Source organism: Telopea speciosissima, chromosome 9 (assembly GCF_018873765.1).
Source record: "Telopea speciosissima isolate NSW1024214 ecotype Mountain lineage chromosome 9, Tspe_v1, whole genome shotgun sequence".
NCBI classification, from domain to species: domain Eukaryota; kingdom Viridiplantae; phylum Streptophyta; class Magnoliopsida; order Proteales; family Proteaceae; genus Telopea; species Telopea speciosissima.
Window position 1 is genome coordinate 9,528,915 of NC_057924.1, and position 16,887 is coordinate 9,545,801.

Sequence of the window (16,887 nt, forward strand, 5' to 3'; positions counted from 1 at the left end):
TTCTTCTTCTATTTTTACTATTTTTATCATTAAACTAGTAAAAAAATGAAAGCACCCATCCGCTTCTTCTCTCTCTCCCGTTTTTTACTCCATTCGTTTTTTTGTTTTTCCTTCAATCTCTCTATTGAATTAATTTTTTACTCAACATTTCATCCTCATCGTTCTTCTTCGAACAGATCATGGTTCTAAGTATCTATCGGGTGATACGTATTGGTTTTGCTAGTCACCGATACCATGTCTATACCGTATCGATAGTACGGTATGGACAAGGGGTAAAATGGTTAGAAAACTCATTTTTAAGGAGATTCAAGGGTAATTTTGTCTGATGCAGTCGATCCAGGCTGATACCGTATCGGTATCAAATCGGTTTTGCAGGTTGTTGATACCCGTTCTGACCCCGTGTACTAAAACCATGGAACAAATCGACTCTCTTCACAGTACCCCACTTTTTCTCTCTCTTCCTCTTTTTACCTTCCCATGTTTTTTATTTTTTATTAACGTATAGCACGATTCTCGAGTCACCACTCTTCTGTTCGAAGAAGAATGATGAGAATGAAATGTTGAATAAAAAATTAATTAAATAGATGGATTGAAGAAAAAAAAAAAACGAACAGAATAAAAAATAGGAGAGAGAAGACGCGGGTGGGTGCTTTCATTTTTTACTATTTTAATGACAAAAATAGTAAAAAATAGAAGAAGAATGGTAGGTTAAACAGATTAGCAGGTTACTAGGTGAAAAGGAAGGGTAATCTGGGTATTTAAAAACATGAGGGTAGAAGGAGATGTAAAAATTTAAAAGTAGGGTAGTTTCAGAAAAGAAGTTTAAGGTAGGATAATTTTAGTAAATATAGGCTAAGTAAAGAATAGTGATAGTAATTGCCCCAATTATAAATTATCTACTTAGGCCATTCTCTCCCTCTCTCTAGATTCTAGTGACCCAATCTGAATCTAACCTGTGGCTAAATATATTATGGGAATAAGTTTTCTATCCGGGAGTGTGGCCTACGCTAGCACTCCCATGAGTCTATCTCTCTCATTTTCATGTGAAAAAACACCTCTCTGCCCCCTTATTTTAAGTAGAAGAGAGATAGACACATGGGAGTACTGGTGTAGGCCACACTCCTGTATAGAAATCTGTTTCCCATATATTATATAAGGGAGAAAGAACATGGAGATGGGTTCTGTAATAATCATACAAAACTGGGATATAAAGAAGCCATGTTCTTCACGCGCTGGATTGACCCACCCAAAACTGTTCTTCGTGTTTCTGGTCCGTCTTTCTTAATTTATTAATTCAGTCTTACTGGATCTCTCTTTTCTTCTTTATAATAATAATTTTTGTAATTAAGTTTACAACACTTTCCTCTTTTTTTTTTTTTTTTATGAAACGAAAACTCCACTTCCCTTTAGGTTATGGATGATATATACATACATGATGGAGTTCCAAACAAGGCAACTTTATTTTATACAAAATCAGGTGTGAAACACAATTCCATAAGTTTATTATATAAATTATTTTTTTTCTAAAATAATGTAACTAGTACGTAATGCATATCTTATCTTATTCAAGAAACGAAGAACTCTTTCGTCGTTATTTGTTGACTCTATGTTTTGCTGACGGTTGATGGTGGCACCAAAGAGACGTCACCACTTCATTTGGGTAATTAATTAGGAATCTTATTACAATTAAAGCATAATTAGAAAGCATTTGCCACTGTTTTGTGCTTAATTTGATCACCCTTTCGCTGGCAGCCCTAATAAGATCAAATTATTTGGAGCTGGTGTTCCAATTGAAGTTAATTTTTTGTCCATGTGGTAGTGTTTAATAAAATTCAAATTTAATTTATAGAGGGAGAATGTTCTAATAAAATTCAAATTTAATTTATATAGGGAGAATGTTCTCTGTGTCTGTGCCCAGACACATTGGGGTGGGTGCAATAACCACCCTGCCCCCCGAGTGACAGACCCATGTGTCTAGGCGCAGCTTGCGCTGCAGCACAGAGAACATGAGCCTATTTATATATTATCTACATCAACATTATTTAATCAGAAAATTGATTTACACTAATTTAATTCCTCCAAGTGTACTTTTAATGCTTTCTAAAAGTCTCTTTAATCATTGTTTTTCCCTTCCTCCTTAAGTACCTACATATATTAGTTGATTTAATGAACCATGGCTCGATTAGGAATTGTAAACATTGCTAGTCGAGTTTGACCTGGTTGAGCCCAAATTGGACCAAGCTCTAAACTTGGGTTGGTTGCAGAAAATTACGTTAATTCCATTAGTTGCAGATTGCTAGAATGAGAAATTCCTCCAAGAATGATAGAGGGTTCAATCTTATTGAGATGCAACTCAGAATTGGAAGTAAATTCATTTAAGACTCCCAAACTAGCCAAGATAGATTTATGATTGGCATTCACAAAGATCATTAGGTCATCTGCAAACATGAAATGTGAGAGTTTCAAAGCTTTGCAACGAGGTAAAAATTAAATCACTCTTGGGAAGCCAACTTTTCCTCATAGATGAAAAAAAAAAACTCCAATGCAAGGGTAAATAAGTATGGGGATATAGGGTCGTGCGGTTCCATGGTGTAGTGGTTAGCACTCTGGACTTTGAATCCAGCGACCTGGGTTCGAATCCCGGTGGGACCTTGACCCTTCTATTTATATATTAATGATAAGGATATAGGATCGTCTTGAAAATTAATATTATCTATTTTATCAACATTTTTGAAAAGGTTAAAACAAATAAGCTAATAAATGAGTCATTTTCGGCTTACTTTGTGAAGACACATGAGTACCGAACTTCAATTATCAAATTTCCATCACCCATAAATTTGAAGTTGTGAATAGATAACTTGATGATTTGCTTTGTTGCCTTGTAGATGATCATCCACGCTAATGAGATTTTATTTTACCATAAGCGGAGTTCGATTATAATAACTCCATGTGCCAGTCTACACAAAAGTGTCCATTTGAGAAGCCATTGATCCTGTCGATGGTATAATGATTTTGAGGAGAGTGACTTAATCATGGTATACTTACGGAAAGAAAGATTTCCTAATGACACTTGCAACAAACTCGAGTACAAGAAAATTGGACCAAATGCTTATCATGGTGAGTTGCCCAAAGGCATGGCTATTAGTTCCATCTTCAACATTTCTGATCTCTACCCCTATTATGATAACCCAAACACTCTAATGACAAACTCAAAGACAAGTTATTTCAAGGTGGGGTAGAATGATGATTTCATGGAGTACTAGTAGGTGGGCCGGGTTGGGGCTCATATACCTTTTTAAGGCCGTGAATCAGTGACAATGGAGAGGTCGGGATATGAGTTAGTGTTGGATTTTTTGGATGGAGCCATGAATCTAGAGTTGGAACTCTCATGATGGTGGCTAATGGCCATGCATGGCTGTGCAGTGGAAGGCGTAGATGTGGGCGACCAGGGAGGGGCTATGCATGGGAGGGAGGAGATTTTTTTTAAATAAACTAAAACTCAAGCTAATTATGGTATTGGTCTAATTAAGGGTGTCATTGAGTTATATTAGGAATCCAATGTGGACTGGCTTTAGTGTGGGCAGATAGATTCCTATTGGGACTGTGATCAGGCCCTATAGGAATTACTATATAAAGAGAGCTAGGTCCCCCCCTCTACCCATCACAACTAATTATTCTCAATCTCTATTGAGGAGTGCATTCTAGAAAAAGATGTAGATATTTAGTGTTCATCATCTGTGTGTAATCGGTATTCTCATCAAGCCAATTACTTTGGTAATAGAGGGAAAACACTTATATCTTGGTCTTTATTTTTCGCTGCAACCATCATCACTGTGGATGCGAAATAAGGTTAGTGGTTCTATCCCTATTTTCTATTATTTATTTGATTGTGTTCTTGAACACCCTATGGAGATCCTGGCTTTTGGGGTTTTGTCCCTATTTGGATCAAATTAATTTAACATGTGGCATCAGAGCCTCCATAGATCCGTTCTTGAACCTATATGGATTCAAAATAATAGATCATGCTATGAGAATCAAAATTTTTTCGTTTCGAATCAAGTATTTTTAGGATTTTTTTATTTTTTAAAAAAACCCGTATGAACACTGGCTTTTTGTCGATTTTTTTAGTCGACGAAAATTGAAAGAGGACATAGGGTGATCAAGGGAGCTTGGAATTCTGAGCAATTTGATGGGTGGATTTCCACCGGTGGCTACCGGATGCGCTCTCACGCACCGGCGAAAGCCGCGAGTGGATCTCACTCTTCGGCAGGGTTAAAAAAAAAAGGCACTTTTGGGTTTTGCTAACGTGCGCCAGTGACTGTTAAAGGGTTTTGCTAACTTGCGCCGAAGGGTCGGGTCGACCCGTTTCCTGACCAGACAACCCGTCTAGGGTCGACTCGGACCCGGTTGGACCGGGGTTGAATCAGACCTGTTGGACCACTATTGGATTGGACCGAATTGATTTGCTCGTACGGACCGCTCAGAACCAGGACCAGTCAATCGATTTTTGGCCTAAACTTTGATCGGCCTTGTGGGCGCTACGAGACTCCGTTTGGTGTCCCGTTTTTTGCGTTAGTTCTGTTTTTCTGTGTTCTACACAGTGGTATGCTTTGTTTTGATAAAATATGCATATTTTCAATATTTTTTATATTCTATTGATGTATGTTCTTTTTTGGAATTTGTCGATTCGTTCCATTGAGAATCGAACTAATTTTTTTATTTGTTGGAATACCTACCTTGATTAACAGAATTATTAGTTTTTTGTGTTAATTTTAAGACATTTAAGCCCCTTGTCATAAATTATAAAATAACACAAAATTGAAAGAGACGTAAGTAATTTTGGAAAATCCCAAGAGAGGGTTCCATGGGTTCGACAGGATGCAGCCGCCAAAGTGATCTTCCTTGTTGGATTTGTGAAAAACCAGTCTTATACAGTTGTGGGATATCCTTCAACTCTGATGTGTGGTCATACACCCGAAGGTAGTGGTTATGTATTAGTACTTGAAGGGTTACATATACAGTATGCATGTGAATAGGCCGACCCTAGAATTCTATACACCAAAAAGTGGTGGATTTTAATAGCTGAGTTATATTCTCATGACCACTGGTATGTAGGGATTTTTACAATTGCATGTTGGGAATTCATCCCAAAGGTGTTTTCACAACGATGTGTGTAAAATTCTCATTTGCTTATAAGGTTTTAAGCTCTACTTGCATCATGCTGATTATTGTACTGTTCATTGCTTAAATTTTCAGTCACCTTTTCTGTCAACAATAACATTGTCACTATTGAGATTTTTACTGGGTCAAATTTTAAGAAGTGGAAAGAAGACCTTATGTTTGCCATGGAGATGGCAGATGTGCACACGTTCCTTGTTTTGGATAAACCAATGGACCTAACTGTTGATAGTACCGAGGACGAAAAATTCGTGCATGCTGCATGGCAAAAAAATAATCGACTCAGTATACTATCCATAAAGAGGTCAATACCGGAACACCTAAAAAGTGATCTGCCTAATTAATATACTACTAGGAAATTGCTAGATGCAGTTTCTAAGAGCTACATAGTTTCATCAAATGCTGAGATTAGGACACTTCTGCAAGGGCTATTTAATATGGAATATGATGGTTCTGGGGGTGTTGGGGATTACATTATTAGGATGGTTGATTACCAAACTAAACTTAAGGTCTTGAACATTCTTTTTTCTGATGCCTTAATTGTCCATCAAGCCTTGAATACCCTACCATCTGAATTTGGCATCATTTAAACCAACTCTATTTCCCAAGATGGAGTCTGGAGTATTAGTGACCTAATTTGTAGGATTGTGTCTGAGGAAGAGAAACTAAAGAAAGACAAAAAACATGCTGCCATATTTACTTCCAAAATAAAGTAAACACTAAAGATAATGCTTTAACCGTTTGCATTACAAAAAGAAAAATAAAAATAGTGTAACCGTTTGCACTTTATTAAAAAAAAAACCACCGTTTGCACAATTTATTGAATTCCCTTTTCCATAGAAAAAACTTGCAGGATTAATAGAAGTTGGTTAGGTGCTTCCCTTTATCTCTATCTCGTTATCCCTCTTTCACTCGTTAATCATCATCACTTATCTTTATCTCGTTATCCTTCTTCCACTCGTTAATCATCTTCACTAGTCCCGATGAGTATTGACTCTCTCTCTCACTTTCTTTGTCCCTATTGCAGTTTTTTTTTTTCTTCTGCGCCTAGCGAGCTCCACTTTTGCTAGTTTCTGCAAGTTTCCTGCCAAATAGAAATAAGAGAGAACTCAATGAGTTGTGCAAAGTGCAAACGGTTACACTATTTTTTTTATTTTTTATTTTTGGGTAATGCAAACGGTTAAAGCATTATCTTTAGTGTTTTTTTAAGGAAAAAAATTGAGTCAAAGGGTATATTAGGAAGTTTATAGTTTGGGCGGGATGGTAACTAACTGATTTGGGGATTGGGTAAATCTTTTCAAAATATAACTTTACGGATGTAAAACAAATTTAAAATATACTTATTTTGTAAATCTTTTTTTAATCTAGTAGATCTAGGAAATTTTCCCTTAGGATTAAAGCATAATTAGAAAGCATTTGCCACTGTTTTGTGCTTAATTTGATCACCCTTTCGCTAGTAGCCGTAATAAGATCAAATTCTTTGGAGCTGGTGTTCCAATTGAGGTTATTTTTTGTCCATGTGATACTGTTTAATAAAATTCAAATTTAATTTATATTATCTACATCAGTAATATTTAATCAGAGAATTTATTTAAACTAATTTAATTCCTCTAAGTGTACTTTTAATGCTTTCTAAAAGGCTCTTTAATCATTGTTTTTCCCTTCCCCCTTAAGTACCTACGTATATTAGTTGATTTAATGAACCATGGCCCGATTTGGAGTTGTAAACATTGCTAGTAGAGTTTGAGTTGGTTGAGCCCAAATTGGACCAAGCTCTGAACTTGGGTTGGTTGTAGAAAATTCCGTTAATTCCATTAGTTGCAGAGTGTTAGAATGAGAAATTCCTCCGAGAATGATAAAGGGTTCAATCTTATTGAAATGCAACTCAGAATAGGAAGTAAATTCATTTAAGACTCCCAAACTAACCAAAATAGATTTATGATTGGCATTCACAAAGATCATTAGGTCATCTGCAAATATGAGATGAGAGAGTTTCAAAACTTTGCAACGAGACAAAAATTGAATCACTCCTTGGGGAAGCCAACTTTTCCTCATAGATGAAAAAAAATATATATCCAATGCGGTTCCATGGTGTAGTGGTTAGCACTCTAGACTTTGAATCCAACGACCTGGGTTCGACCCTCATATATATATTAAGGATAAGGATATAGGATTGTCTTGAAAATTAATATTATTTATTTTATCAACATTTTTTAAAAGGTGAAAATAAAGAAGCTAATAAATGAGTCATTTTCGGCTTACTTTGTGAAGACACATGAGTACCAAATTTCAATTATCAAATTTCCATCACCCATAAATTGGTGGACAAACCGAAGTTGTGAGTAGATAATTTGATGATTTACTTTGTTGTCTTGTAGATGATCATCCACGTTAATGAGATCTTATTTTACCGTAAGCAGAGTTTGCTTATAATAACTCCATGTGCCAGTCTACACAAAAGTGTCCATTTGGGAAGCGATCGATCCCGTTGATGATATGATGATTTTGAGAAGAGTGACTTGGTATACTTTACAGAAAGAAAGATTTCCTAATGAAACTTACAACAAACTCGAGTACAAAAAAATTGGACCAAATGCTTATCATGGGTGAGTTGCCCAAAGGCATGGCTATTAGTCTCATCTTCAACCTCTGTAATCTCTACCGTACCCCTATTATGATGACCAAACACTCCCAAAGACAAGTTATTTCAAGGTGGGGCAGAATGATGATTTCATAGAGCACTAGTAAATGGGCCGGGTTGGGGGTCATGTACCTTTTTAAGGCCGTGAAACTGTGATAGTGAAGAGGTCAGGATATGATTTGGCTTTGAATTTTTTGGATGGAGCCATGAATCCAGAGTTGGAACTCTCGTGATGGTGGCTAATGGCCATGCATGGGTGTGCGTTGGAAGGCGTAGATGTGGGGGACCAGGGAGAGGCTATGCATGGGAGGAAGGAGAGCTTTTTAAAAGTTGATGATTATATAGCACCGGTGTTGTTCCCTCTGGGGTGTGAGAGGGATCTTTATCCCCTCTAGTTCTCTGACTGACTTAGTTCCTCAGTTCCTCTAATAAGAGGGGGTGAAATGATCATCCTATTCGGTGGGATCCACCGCCCTTTTTTAGAGGAATTGGGGAACTGGGCCAGGCAGGGACTGGAGGAGATAATTCTCCGAGGTATGAGAATGTTGGTTATGGACAGGGGTGAGGCAGTCTTTTTATGCCTCACTGCGTCCGACCGACGATGCAAGTGCAGTCCGAGCAGGGTGCTGGACAGGAGTCGAGTCCTGGTTGATATTCCCTAATAAGTTATAGCAAACAGAAATTGATCGAAGCAACAGCCCATGAAACCTTCCTTATACGAACCACAAGCCCTACCACCAATCACGGATGATGAAGAGACGAGCCACTTCTCTCTCTCTCTCTCTCTCTATTTCTAGTGTGTGCGTGTGTCTCGGGTTCCTTGTGAATCTTTCTCTGATGAACCCACAAGACTTATTTCCAACTTAATTGCAGGAACACAGTTCACAGAGTGAGACACACCTGAGATCTGGTCTCTACTATCCACTCGAACTACTCAATACTTGCATTTTCGTCCTCATTTATTCATGTGATGTGAAGATGGGCTTTCATTATTAGGAGCAAAGCAATTGAGCCTTCAAAGAAAATGGTCCTACGTACGTGCTCGATCTAATGCCTCTTTCATCTTTATTCTTTCATTATTTCTTTAGTATCCCATTTCGTTCGTTTTCGGTTCGAACTGATGATAACTATGTTGGAATCGGAACTAAACCCAATTCGGTTCCTACATTCCATAACCGAATTGAAACTGATTTTTATTCCATTTGATTTGATTTAGTTCAATTTCGATTTTGGTTTTTGGCTTCGATTCCAATTTGACACCGATATCTATAGCTCCTAATTAATATCTCAACACCTTCTCTCATGTGTAACTTTAGCATACACACAAATATACATCTTAAAGAAGACAACAAATGGACCATGGCAGCACAAAACATATCTGGAATTTTTTCTTTTTGAATCAAGAAAGAAATAAAATCAGAAACGGTTTCTGCTTCAATCCAATTCCAACGAAGGTGATTCTATTAACTTAGAGTTTAAGTCATAAATTTTCATGAACCAAGTTTTCCTTTACCCATGTTGAAAAGAGAATTTTTTAATCCACGAAATCTGACTTTTTGATTGGATTAAGAAATGTATTTTGGACTTACGACAATATTCACTCATGGTTTTTTTTTTTATGAGAAGAAAAAATACAAACATATAAGTTATCTGCGTCATAATTACAAGCATTTCTAAGCATAAGTAACACACAAATGATTACTAGTTTGTACAAAAGTTACTTCAGGGGTGTGGTCAGATATGTATAAGAAGTCCTTAAACAAAATCCATGGCCAATGGCATTTGGTGGGAGATGGAAGAGTTTCTGAGATGAAACGGTTATCACTCCAAACTTTTTTAATCTTCAACCCAATGCTGGCAGCATGATCAATACCTTTGCGGATTGCAAAAAGGAGGGCCGTTAGATTGTCCCGTTGAGAGATAGTCCCTGTGTCAAAAAAGTTAATATTGCCATGTGTCAAAAAGAAATATGACTAGCCAGCTTGGTTTAATCCTGATTTATAGTATCCTGCACAGACCAAAACATCAAACTTGAGTATAGGTAGTTGAGAAAGAAGAAATCCAATAGGTGGTGTAGAATCTGAAATATCCATTACATGAATGGATACAAACAAGGGGGGGAGTAATTCATGAAATATGATCCATTTTTGGGTGCATTGGAGCACCCAAGAGGGATCAGCAACTTGCGACCCATAAATAGTCCTATTTCTAGATGTCCATATAAAATAACAGGTTATCATAAACATGCAAAAAATCACACAACCAGTTGTTTGTCTGACCTGAGGAGAGAGTAAAAAAACAAACATAAAGACTGAATATTATCAAACGCCGTGAAATCAGTTCTTAGGCCCAAAGGTCCTGCTGCCCAGATGTGTTTAACCCAATCACAAGATACGAAAAGGTGCCATGATGATTCAACACCATTTCCACACAAAGCCCAAGATGAGTCAATCTGGATCCATTTCAAAAGGGTAGCCCTGGTAGGAAGTCCTGCATGTATCAAACGCCAGAAGAAAATTTTAAATTGTGGATGAATTTGTAATTTTCAAAAAAATCTCCACCAATGAAAATTTAGAACAGATAAATTGTCAGAATCAGAGGTAAGATAAAGAGTAGCCAATTTAGTAGTGAGGATTTCATTTTTGGCTAGAAAACACCACCATTTATCCTCAGAGTTAGAGAGAGTTAAAGATTGAATATGTGAAGCCAGCAGAGGAGGTAAGCAATTGTTAAGCAGATCAGAATTCCAGTTGTTAGTATTTAAGAAAGAACTAACAGTCTGAGATCTATCAGAATCCACAAGCAGAGAAGTCTCATGGTTTTAGGTATTGGTATTATATCTACCATCTCTATTAACGCGTATCATTGGTATCAACTAAAAAGGAGATGGTTTTTGTACTTTCAGCCATTTTGGATTGATCCTAAGCGCTACACATCAGTATCAACCATGAACTAATTCCTGACATTCACTATTTTAAGAGATTCTCTCTTCACACTAGGTGAACATAAATTTTTGCCAATTGTTATTAATTATCTATAGATTAGGAGACGGTTTTCCAGCCTTCCGCTACGGTCAATGAATTTCTCCCTTGACTAAGTCGAGGAATAGTATAGGGATATTATCAACCGTGTACAATAGGGGGCATAAATTTATGTAGGGTTGTCAATCGGTCGGGCCTAATCGGTCCCCACAAATTTAAGGCCTTACATTGTTTCTACCCGTTTAGGTATTCAGGGCCTTATGGGTCAAGGAATGGACATGTTTCTATTTGGTCGATCGGTTTCTAGTAGGGGTGTCAAAAAAACCCGACCATCTCGACCGGGTCCTAACCCTCCCAGAGCCAAGACAGGACTGGGCCGGGCCTAGGGATAAGGAAGGGTCAGGCTGGGTTTCATAATTGCTAGGCCCTGGCAGGGCCGGGCCAGGCCTAGGTTGAGGACTCGGCCCTGGCAAGGCCAACCCGACCCTGTATTAATGTATTATCTTAATTATATATATTATATTTTTTTTTGGTAAACAATATATTATATATTATATAGTACATCAAAAAGTGGGCTGGGGCTTTATTAAGTGGGCTTTCATATACATTAATATATATCAAGTGGGCTGTGTTACCATGATGGGCTTTGTTAATTTCATTATTCAATGGACCATCAGGGTCTATCAATGTCGGGCCGGGCTGGGAAAACTCTGCCAGGATCGGGCTGCGTTGTGGGTATACTGGGCCCTGGCAGGGTTGGGCTAGCTTGGGTTTAGGTTAAGGTTCCTAGGGTTGGGCTAGGGTTAAGGTCAAGCCCGGCCCATTGACACACCTAGTTTCCGAATCACAATCCGGGTCAAGGTAATTTTAGCTAATCGGGCGATAATCGGGATTTAAACGGGATACTTGATTAATTTGGCTATAAACAGTCCATAAATGGAGCTATAATCAGGCTGATGGGCTTAAACGAGTTAATCGGGCTATAAATGGTTGGTTATCGGTCACTCATAGTGATCGATCAGTCCCAATTGGGCAACAATCGAGCCACTACCTTGCACTGGGACCGCCCGATTATTAGTAGATCGATAAGTGGTTGAGTTCAACACATTTAGTAATTGGTCGAACCAGCCATGTCGGGCTTCAAAAAGGTCTGTTTAAATCGAACCTACCGGTGCGAGCCTTTTGACACCCCTACATTTATGATCCTAGATGAGCGTGCTTGCAGGAAAACTTTCTCCACATGATTAAACCTCTAATAGGATTTCTAGTTTCTACAATCAACATCCTTGATACAATCTACTCCCTTGATCTCATAATTGTGAAAAATCTTTATAATCTTTCTATTTATCAATAAAGATATTACCGTTCCTCCCTCATCCTATCTATCCTTACCCTTAATATACTGGTCAGACCGTCCAGCTCTTGTCAGGTCTAAGGTCTCCCTCTATAAATAACTCCACCCCAAGTCAAGTCTTCGTCTCATAATTTTATATTTGCTTCTTTTTTTTTTTATTTTAATCCGAAAATTTGAAACAACTAAGATTTAGTCTCTCTCAAGTCTTAACTGTTAATCAGGAGATGGTCCCCTGCATGTGTCTCCAGTCCCTTACCTAGATATCCAATGACAGCCTTTTTAATCTTATGGGTTACATGGTCCATGCCTTCAAACTCGGCTATAGCATGTGTCTCCAGTCCTTTTACCTAGATATCCAAATATCCAATGGCAGCCTTCTTAACTGGTTACATGGTCCATGCCTTCATACTCACCTAGAAGAGTTAAAAAATCTCTTATGTTTGAATTATAAACCATTTTTTTTTCTCCTTTCTCAAGGTCACAAGTAGTTCTTTAGATAGAAGAATGCAAGGCTTATAGTTACCACAAATATGGTGAATTGATGAAAGGACAAAAGGGTTTTTATTTTTTTGCTTTGGCTTGGGAAAGGACAGAAATGGATTTGGGAGGCAAGATCTGCATCAGTAAATGAATAGGGTCACAATGGCAGGATTTAAGAAAGTGACCTGACCATATATACTATTGGAATGTCTCTTTCTGTATCTAAATTTTCCCCTCTTCTTGTAAAACATCTGATGGGATTAAACAATTCAACCGTGAAAGATTGAATGTAGAAGAAAATAAAAGAATTGAACCATTCATGTCTTTGGTTCTAGCTAGCTTAGCTTATATGGGACCTAGGGAGAATAATGCAACCACGGGACACCCTTGAGCTTCCCACCAACTTCAAATTGTGAGGTCTGGAATGTCCAGAGAGTTCTTCCTACTTCCTACATTCATTGCTATTTTGGTAAGGGATGTAGGAAATGAGTACCCGGTTTGAGGAAATAAGATTGCAATGTTGTTGATAATCACGAATTTCTTGTTGTTGATAGGCACGAACCAATAATTGTGGTTGAGTCGCATCAATGACGATATTCTCATTAAGGTTTGAAATGCCCCCTATACTAATGCAATCGGGGTTTCTTGCGTTTTACCTCCAAGATAAAACAACAATCAAACCTTGGTCTTATACACAAAGACTTCGGTTACAAAGGAGAGCAAGGCTATACTCACTAGATGGTTTGGAAAAAAACGATTTTAATGCAATAGGAAAAATATTGTCTCCACACACAAAATCTTAGAGAAATAGGCAACACCCCCTCTCTATATATAGAAGAGGAAAAGACACCACTAAGGGGTATCTCCAAGAGACATGCCCTAGCCTCATGTCCTTTTCCAAAATTCTTGTTTGTTGACCATTCGAGTAGTCCAGTAATCCCATCTATTGATTATTTAGGTGTCTATTGGTGTTAGAAAACCGACATACTCCTCTAAATATTTTGAATATTTAATTTTAAAGACAAATTAAAATTTCAACAAAGGAAATTTGCTAGAATGAGTTTTGTTGGGGAGGGATCTGTGATTCTATTCTCTCACTCAAAGCAGATCAGGAACTTAAACCTGTAGGTTAAGTTTTTCAAGACCTTGGCAAAACCCATTTCGGAATCTCAAATATTAGAGTCCATATGGACTCTATCAATTGTCTCCAACAAGTTTTTGCTTATTCTTATAGTATTGTCAATTTTGTCATGGAAACATAGCCATTGATTTCAATTAAAAGCATAGCCAATGGGGTTGGATTCAGATCAATTCAGATCCAATCTAGAACCGCACCCTTTTTAATCAGCAGGTTACATCATACAGGGTCTTCTAAGTCCACTTATCTATTAATGATTGAAATGACTGGAGATGGACCAAAAGGATGTTAAAAAGGATCATATCATTAATAACTGCTCCAACTAGTACGTTCGATTTGTGTTTCAGTTTCTTATCAGTTTGATTTCGGTTTATTATTTGTTTTAAAATCAAAACTGAATCAATTAATTACCAGCTCCACTTTAAATGTTTGGTTGAAATTGATATTTTTACTGTGAGATTATAGTTTTTAAAGAGTTATATTGTTAGTGGAAAGTAATGTACAGAGAGCAGTTATTAGATGAGTGAGTGTCGAGGATGAATTTTAAATGTTATTATAATTTTTCCTGTTAAAAAAAAAGAAGTCGGTTACTTTCTAATAAACCGAGACGTAAGGGTGTTAAAATCAAATCAAATCAAAACCGTTTATCGTAATTGAATTGAACCGTTTGAATTGAAATCGATAAATCGTTTAGTTAAATGGTCCAATTATTGTTTTAGAAATGACATTGTTTATTTAATTGATTTGAATCTATTTAGACCGATTAATCCAACGGTTTCAAATCGTATAATCCAATTAAAATCAATTATAACCAAACCGTCTAACTGTTTGAAAACCTAATAAATTTTTTTTTTTTATAAACAAAACTTTAAATCTAGCAAGTAGCAACTACTAAGTAGTCACGTTTTTTCACTAATGATTTCCTTTCTCGAAAAAAATAAAAAAAATTAATAACTTAGTAAATAATAAGTAATAACTATTAACTAATAACTAGTATTAATAAATAGAATAGTAAATGTGTATAGAACCGTCTAAATGAAACTGGGTAAAATCATATAAAATCATTTAACCGAAACCATTTAAAAATCGTTTACTAAATGGTTCAGATTTTGATTATGAGACCATTTAGTTAAACAGTTTGATTACAGTTGCTACTCTCAAACAGTCAAAATCGAATTAAATCAAACCATTTAACTGAAATCGGACTGTTTAACACCCTTACCAAGACATCATGAACCTAATTCTAAATTTTTTCTTCAGTTAAAAGAATGAAAAAAGGACGTTTATTTCCAGTTTCTTAAGCGGACAAAAATGAAGAAGAGCGGAAACAAGAGAGTGATACCAAAGCAACAAACAAAACTAGTCAAAACATAGTCCCCATTACACAGCTGTCGTGCGGTTGCCGTCAGTAATCCTTAACGACTTCATTTAAAGGCCCGACGTTTTCTTGTCTTTTTCGGTCCAATGTTCCGTATCCCTTCCTTAGTCCCTCTCATGGTGTTGGGTATCAAGATTAAGGGGTAGATTTCTATATCGGTATCGGATTGGATACGAGTAAGTATTGATAATATCGGATAATTTTACCCTTAAAAATACGAAAAACTACATTATTTTGACAATTATACACCATGTTGTTACTATACACCAATCTGGTATCAGTCAGATATTGATATTGATACAGATAACCAGCCAGGAGAAGCCGATACCTAAAACCATAATTCCGTGTCCTTTCCAAGTCCCCTCTACCGTTATCTAACCTCTACACGACAAACACACTATCCCATTCCTTGTTTTCGTCCCACCACCACTAGGGGTATCAAACGGTTGATTCGGCCCAGTTTCAGTCAAGCTGAATCGATTTCGATCTTGGAATGAGTGAGACTAAAACCATATTGTTAAGAAACTTCGGTTTTCGATCGGTTTCAACTTCAGTCCAATGTGATTTTCATTTATTTTGATTTTCAATATCGATTTACTACCAGTTTAGATTGATTTTTTTTGGGATTTGAACCACAATGAAACCTTACATTCATAATTTGTAGGGCGAAATATTCAAAAAAAAAAAAAATTTAATTCACCTTCCCCAAGTCAAAACAAGTAAACGACCATGAATAGAAAAATTTATCTGATGTGTTCATATTGTAATTCGAACAAAGAAGAATAAATTATAAGGAGAATAATGTAACTAATAAATTGAAATCAATGGATAAATAGAATTTGTGGCGAAATCATTTTTATAAATCATATAATTATTTAAGGGTAGGATAACTAATATCTAAATCAATAAATAACTAGTCATTGAGAAGATAACTAATAATAAAAAATAAATGCTACTATTTGACAATTTTACTAATTTTGTATAATAAACAAGAAAATCAATGGAAGCATTGTTACAAATCAATTTTCCTATTCATAACCTCATATTTGATTATTACCAAAAATTTAAAAAAAATCCTCATATTTGATTTTTAATATTCCTCTTGCAACCAGAAAGTTTCTCACTAAAATTGAAATTAACAAATAATCAAATCACCTATTCATAATCGTATACTCAATGATTTTTTATTTATCAACTTCATTTGATTCAATTTTCGATTTGGATATTGGTCAATTTAGTGCTGATCGATTTTCAATCAATTTCATCATATTTCAGTCCAAAACCAATCCGATTAAAGATAACTTTGGTTTGGGCCTGATTTTTTCGATCAGTTCCAATCGATCTTAACGATTCGGGTTAGATTTTGACACCACCACGACGTTAAATGCTACATCCCATCGATAAGGATACTACAATCTTTTAAGAAAGCTACGTTACGTGACGTTACGTGCGGGTTCAAAGCTTTGTAATGTCTTTCATTCGCACAAACTACAGATTCCAGATTTCCTTCTCAAAAAGTCTCAAAAATCAAAACAATGGCTTTGGAGTTTGGATGGATGAAAGACTCAGATTTTTTTATCTAAAGTTTTTGTTATTTAAAAATGTTTTATTCCGCTAAATAGGAAGAGGGTAAAGGGTTTTAAAAGATGGACCGTTGGATGTGAGAAACGCCCGTCCGCTTGATGCCGATCTTTCTTTCATGTCTCTCTCTCTCAAGTCTCAGCCTTTGTTTTCTTC

General features: G+C 36.5%; 1 non-coding gene across 1 annotated transcript; it reads left to right on the forward strand.

Moving 5' to 3' along the window:
• Nucleotides 1-2,580: 2,580 nt before the first annotated feature.
• On the forward strand, nucleotides 2,581-2,652 carry TRNAQ-UUG. Its single transcript has one exon. It is a non-coding gene; the product is annotated as a tRNA-Gln (tRNA).
• The last annotated feature ends 14,235 nt before the right edge of the window (nucleotides 2,653-16,887 follow it).